Source organism: Boleophthalmus pectinirostris, unplaced genomic scaffold (genome assembly GCF_026225935.1).
Source record: "Boleophthalmus pectinirostris isolate CB_2022bp ecotype Guang Dong unplaced genomic scaffold, ASM2622593v1 HiC_scaffold_15, whole genome shotgun sequence".
In the NCBI taxonomy this organism is placed as follows: domain Eukaryota; kingdom Metazoa; phylum Chordata; class Actinopteri; order Gobiiformes; family Gobiidae; genus Boleophthalmus; species Boleophthalmus pectinirostris.
This window is the reverse complement of record NW_026571070.1, coordinates 28521978-28528329: the sequence shown is the minus strand read 5'-3', so window position 1 is coordinate 28528329 and position 6352 is coordinate 28521978.

Genomic DNA, 6352 nt, shown 5'->3' with positions numbered 1-6352 from the left:
GTTTAATTGTTTTTAATTATGTGTCTTAATTGCAGTTTGTACGCTGTCTTTGAGTGCCCAGAGAGGCGCCTTTGAATAAAATGCATTATTATTATTATTATTAAAACACAACTCCAAGTATGTTTTTGAGGAGGTAACAACATTATAACATGACTAAAAGTTCACAAGAAACAATTTTGTGTAATATAGGAGCTTTAATATCTATGGATTTTGCAGTGCTGACAAATGTGCCCTGCTGCCATCGTACTTCATTCAAAACACACGGTAAAAACACATGTCTAACCATTTACAGTTACACAAAATGAGAACATATCTGAACATTATTTGAATATCTTCAAAACTCATTTCCGATACGCCCACTCTGGCAGATATTTCAAATAAACAGATCATTTGAAACCAGGAAAAAACATCTTAAAAAGCAGCTTTTATTGTGGACATCTCTTTCGTGCTGTCTTATGACCATTTCAAAGTGAAAACTACAGTCCCTGGAGAGACAGTGTTGCTAACTACCACATTAGCGCTGTCCTCTCCTCTGATGAGCTCCTCTTATGTCTCTGTGAACTCCCAGGTTGGACACAGATAAGAAAACTGTCTTCCTCCTGATTCAGAATGTCCAGTGTGATGTGTGGGATGGATTTGAGAAAGAAAGGAGAAAAAAAAGATGAAACCACAGTTGCTCTGAGCCACGCAGAGAGAGATTTTTGTCTGAATTAATTTCTTGTCTCATGTGGTTGGTTAATGAGGGAAATGATTATGAAAAATGACCAGAATATATGAAGCCGAGGAAGATTTTGTTTTGCTAATTAAAGGGATTTATCTGCTGCTTGTCTCCATGGATATGGTATTAATTTGGTATATCAAAAACATGAATTCTTATAGTGAGGGGGATTGCCTCTTCACAGATCTGATCTTAGGCTGGTGGTGTCAAATGACTGTTTCCATGGAGAAAAATATGTTTAATACCATACCATGGAACATTCCAGACAAAGCAATAATTAACAGTCTTCATGGAGACAAATCATGTCTGTGTGTGCACCAGTCTGTGTGTGGGGCGGCAGTAGCTCAGTTGGTAGAGCATTCGCCCACTGATCTGAAGGTTGGCGGTTCAGATCCACTGACCCACAGGTTGGCTGGTGTGATTCCAGCTCCCACAGGTGAATGCTGTCATTGTGTCCTTGGGCAAGACACTTAACCCACCTTGCCCACAGTGTCTGCGTACACTGGTGTGTGAATGTGTGTGTGAATGGGTGAGTGGTTCCTTGTTGTAAAGCGCTTTGAGTGCCTTGACGGTGGAAAAGCGCTATAGAAAAATGTGACCATCTACCAATCTTCACAGCTCAGAACGTTCCAATCAGGAAAAAGAACATGAACAAAGTCAACACACCCCACACGGAATGTATTTTCATCAGCTTACTTCTAATAGATGTTTTCACAGGTGTTGCTTTGTAGTTGGGTTTAGTAGACTTTTCACCTTCACTTCATGTCACTGAAACACAACCGTGTGCAAACTTTACTCATTCATGCAACAGTTTAATGCCTCATGACACTCACAGTGGAGAAAAAAATTGTGTAAACTAATGTGACGTGAGGTAAAGAGCCATCTGATCTAACACAGTAGTCATCTGCTCCTGCTTTTGAATAAAGAGTCATTTTGGTCTTAAATGGGGACTTTTATTTGGAGTCTCTGTGCATGCTCTTCCTGAGTTCCTTGGGGCTCAGCTCTGCAGGTCTGCACCCTCATGAGCGAGGGTCTGCATCTCATGAGTGAGGGTCTGCGTCTAATGAGCGAGGGTCTGCACCTCGTGATCTCGAGGGTCTGCGCCTCATGAGAGGGTCTGCGCTTCATGATCGAGGGTCTGCGCCTCATGATCGAGGGTCTGCGCCTCATGATCGAGGGTCTGCGCTCATGAGGGTCTGTGCCTCATGATCGAGGGTCTGCGTCTCATGATCGAAGGTCTGCGCCTCATGAGCGAGGGTCTGTGCCTCATGAGCGAGGGTCTGCGCCTCATGATCGAAGGTCTGTGCCTCATGAGCGAGGGTCTGCGCCTCCTGGCGATGCCTCATGATCGAGGGTCTGCGCCTTCATCGAGGCGTCTGCGAGGGTCTGCGCCTCATGAGCGAGGGTCTGCGCTTCATGAGCGAGGGTCTGCGCCTCATGAGCGAGGGTCTGCGCCTCATGAGTGACCACAAGCCTACATCATCCATGCGCTTGTGCAGCCATTTTTCATAAATGTATTAAAGTATGACATAAAACAAGCTACACTACAGCACACAAACCTGATGCTATGTGCAGTAGTTTCTTTAGTGGGATGCATGCTGTTTGTGCTGTGGGAGCTCAAAGCAATACTGAAACTTAGAGTGAACATAGCATTTTCAAATCAGTAAAAGGAAACATGGTGATCTAAAAATTCTATGTATTAGCAATTAATACCTACAAAAGTTTAGTGTTTAAAAATCACAACTTTTTTCACATGTAGGAATTGCAAACTCTTTAACTACATCTGCTGCATTCTGTTCCCATAATCTAATTAACACATCCACACAGATACAGCATATGTTGAGCCAATTTGTTGTGTATAGCCTGTGTCTCTGAACAGCTCCCTCCACAGACCCACACCATATGGTCCAAACACTGATCGATGTAGAGGCGCTCAGAGACATGTTTGGGTAAATTGCTACAAAGGTGTATAGCAAAATGAGTCTGTACAGTAATAGCATGTACAAAGAAGTGTTTGTGCTTTTCGTTGGGTAAATATTGATTGAAGGTAATTTCCGACCACTTAAATGTATTTTGCGTGGCGTTTATCTCAAGGTAGATTGCTGGAGTTTGAGACGGAAGCAACAGGGGAGAAGAATGGGCACTTGAACGGCACTGAGTTGGTGTCTCTGTGGTAAATAATCTTGTGGTCTTTTGTAAGAAGAAGGAGCAATCTCTGAGTGTGAGACATAGATTGCAAGTGTATAAGTTATAAAATGGAAGGAAAGTTACCCACATGTTGAGAATGACAAAGAGAAGTTTCTAGGTTTAAATGTATTTGAGTATTATGTTTATGTATCTGATAAACACACTTAATTAAAAGAGCTGAAGCATACCGATGTTATTATGTGATTAAATCAAATTTGTCTTGTCCCAGTACTGATATATTGTAAAGGCAACTCTTAGGGTCAAAATGATTAGCCAGGCTGGCACCATCTAGTGCCTCTGCTCAATTTCATTTTTCTCCAGCGACTAGGTCAGGAATCAGAATACAATAGATGATTTGCAAGAACCCCCGAAGTGCGAGTCCAGGCACAGGCCAATCAGCGACAAGCCATTCATTCTGTGTTGGCAACAATTTCTGAGATCGAGAATTTAAAGCCGGAACAAAGAAAATGTTTGGTGAATTTTATCAAGGGGAAAGACGTTTTTGCCCTCCTTCCTACTGGATTTGGGAAAAGCTTAATATACCAGTTAGCCCCGTTAGCGGCGCATTACATATGTCAAGACCAAATAGCAGCGATTGGTTAAATAAAAAAAGTATCCACCTACCGTCAAGTGAACAAATTCTAATGCTGTGAGGTGAGATGGTTTCCATAATGTGAAACCAGCTCATGAATCAGGCTACAAAATGATGCCACTGTGTGCTGTCTGCATCTGATTATAAAGTGATTTGTATTGTTTGCAAACCAGACGAGGTTTGGTATGCTGTTTGTTTGTTTGTTTGTTTGTTTGTTTTTTTTCAGAAGGGAACACCACCAGAGCATGGAAGACTGCCAAAATGAATTAGAGTTAATTAAATATGTGTTAATGTTAATGACACACAAAAGTGTGAGTAAACATTAAACTGCAAAACAAAGTTGTAAAATTTGTAAGTGGCATTTAATCTAAAGTTGCAGTATGTATTTTGTCTGTTCTCTGGGAACTTTGCCACAAATGTTCCGCAGTCTAGGATTACACTTTTTTAATCTATTCACTTAAGAGACATTTTTATTGTAAAAAAAATACTAAATCCTTGAAAAACACAGATTCTTCAGAGGGCTTGCCTCTCCACAGACTTGACCCATAACAGCCTATTTGTCTCCACAGAGATAGATAAGTTAAATGCCATAATGTGGAACATTCCAGAAATAGCAAATATTTCCACAGAGTCAAGGAGGTGTTGGACAGGAAAGTTTTATAGTTCTCCATTAAGCCCTTTTGATTCTTCTCTGTGGACGAAAGAACCTTCCTAATTCCATAATTATAACAAATTCCATCATTATAACTCATTACTTAATCCATCAATTCATTTCAGCCAATTGAAGCTGTGTAAATAATGACTGGTGGTGTCCTGGTTGGTCTGGGGTTGTTCTGTAGTCTCCAGTGACGCAGCACTTCGACGGAGGACTCCACATTACGATTCCAGTTCAGGGACACAGTAAGGACATGTCCCAGCATTGATTCTTAATAATGGTCTGTGCTGTCCTGTTGATTGTTTTCTGGCATCAATAGGAGCACGGAATTAGGCTCATCTATCTCCCCCGACCCATCGCCATTTTCACTATACCCTCCCTGTGTTTATCTACGCTAGCAGGAGGCATTTTGGAGAAAGACAACGAGGCTACAAAGGTAATTAGGGCAGTATCTATAGGTCTGCAGGTTAGAAACTCGAAATGCCACAAAAGAAGGTAAAATGGCAGTAAGGCTGGTCGTTATTCAATATTATGTAGTCTATTCAGGTTGAAGAGGTCAGTCCAAAGGTCATTGGGCGAAAGGTCGAAGTCATTGATGAGCGTAGTGTGTAGTAGAAGAAGAAGAAGAAACTAGAGCATGAACATGGTACTGGTGTGGAATAGTGGAATGGTATATTTTGCATTCAATTTCTCCATTGACTTGACTATACAGATCTTGGGAGAACTTTATATATCGTATTTTTCGGACTATAAGGCACACTTAAAATCCTTTAATTTTCTCAAAAATCGACAGTACACTTTATAATCCAGTGTGCCTTTTGTGTTAATTGTGGATGTGCTTGACCTTGAACCGTTTCTATGTGGTACACGGCACTCAAAAATCTGCCAAAATGTTTTAGTATGACTTTGGTAAGCTGCGAACCGCTTGATGGATTGTCACTGCTGTAGCCTCGCGGAGTAAAGGGTGAAGTATAGTTCTGCATTGTCTCAACGCACACTGCCGCCGTCACCTTGTCGCAAAAAGAACACACATTCCACTGAGTCATGTCCTTAAGTCCGACAGAAGCTGACCGCATCAGCGCACAAGTAGTAAACTGTTTTTTTTTTCTCAGCGCTTATACTGTAATTTCCAGACTATAAGCTACTACTTTTTTCCTCACACTTTGAACCCTGCGGCTAATAAAACGATGCGTCTAATATATGGACGGATTCTTTGTTTGGCACATGGTCCATTCATATTTACGGTCTATGGTTTGGGAACACAGTGGATATGTGCAGCCTGAGTGCAGAAAACACCGTTGTCTGTGCGGATACACATGGATCTAGGGTTCACATGAAACTGCTACACTAGCCAGAGATATTGTCAGTGCACTCAAACAATTTATGGCCATGTGATAAAATAAGTTATGATGCAAAATTAACATTAGTGAGCGTGATCCATCTTACCCATATGTGTAAATGACGAGAAGAAACATCTCAAACTTCAGTAGCTGGACATTCACTCATACCTGATTAATAGAACTAGCCCCGCCCCACGAGAGAGTCTGAAATCTGCTGAAGTCCTTCAAGACACTGACATGATACAGACAGGACAGCAGCTCTTGCAGGAGACATGTGCAGTAGAGCGCGGGGAGAGACGGGGGGTGATGTGCCGAGGAAGATGCTGTTTGATTGTGTTTTGAACAGTTATTTTGCGCTTCATGCACACACCCTCCTCATGGAAAACACATGAAGAAATGCAGATGATGGTAAATGGTCACATTTTTCTATAGCGCTTTTCCACCTTCAAGGTACTCAAAGCACTTTACAACAAGGAACCACTCACCCATTCACACACACATTCACACACCAGCGTACGCAGACACTGTGGGCAAGGTGGGTTAAGTGTCTTGCTCAAGGACACAACGACAGCATTCATCTGTGGGAGCTGGAATCACACCAGCCAACCTGTGGGTCAGTGGATCTGGCCACTCAACCTGTGATGTTTTTTTTTGTCAAGAGCTGGAATCAAACCGCCAACCTTCAGATCAGTGGGCGAATGCTCTACCAACTGAGCTACTGCCGCCCCTAACTGAGCTACTGCCTGCCCCTGATGCAGCTTTTAAGTGAACAGTGATTGATGTGGCTGTGGAAGCAGGAAATTGAGCTGCTGCACGTGAACTCGGCATCCCTGATTCGATGATGAGATTTTGGCAACGGC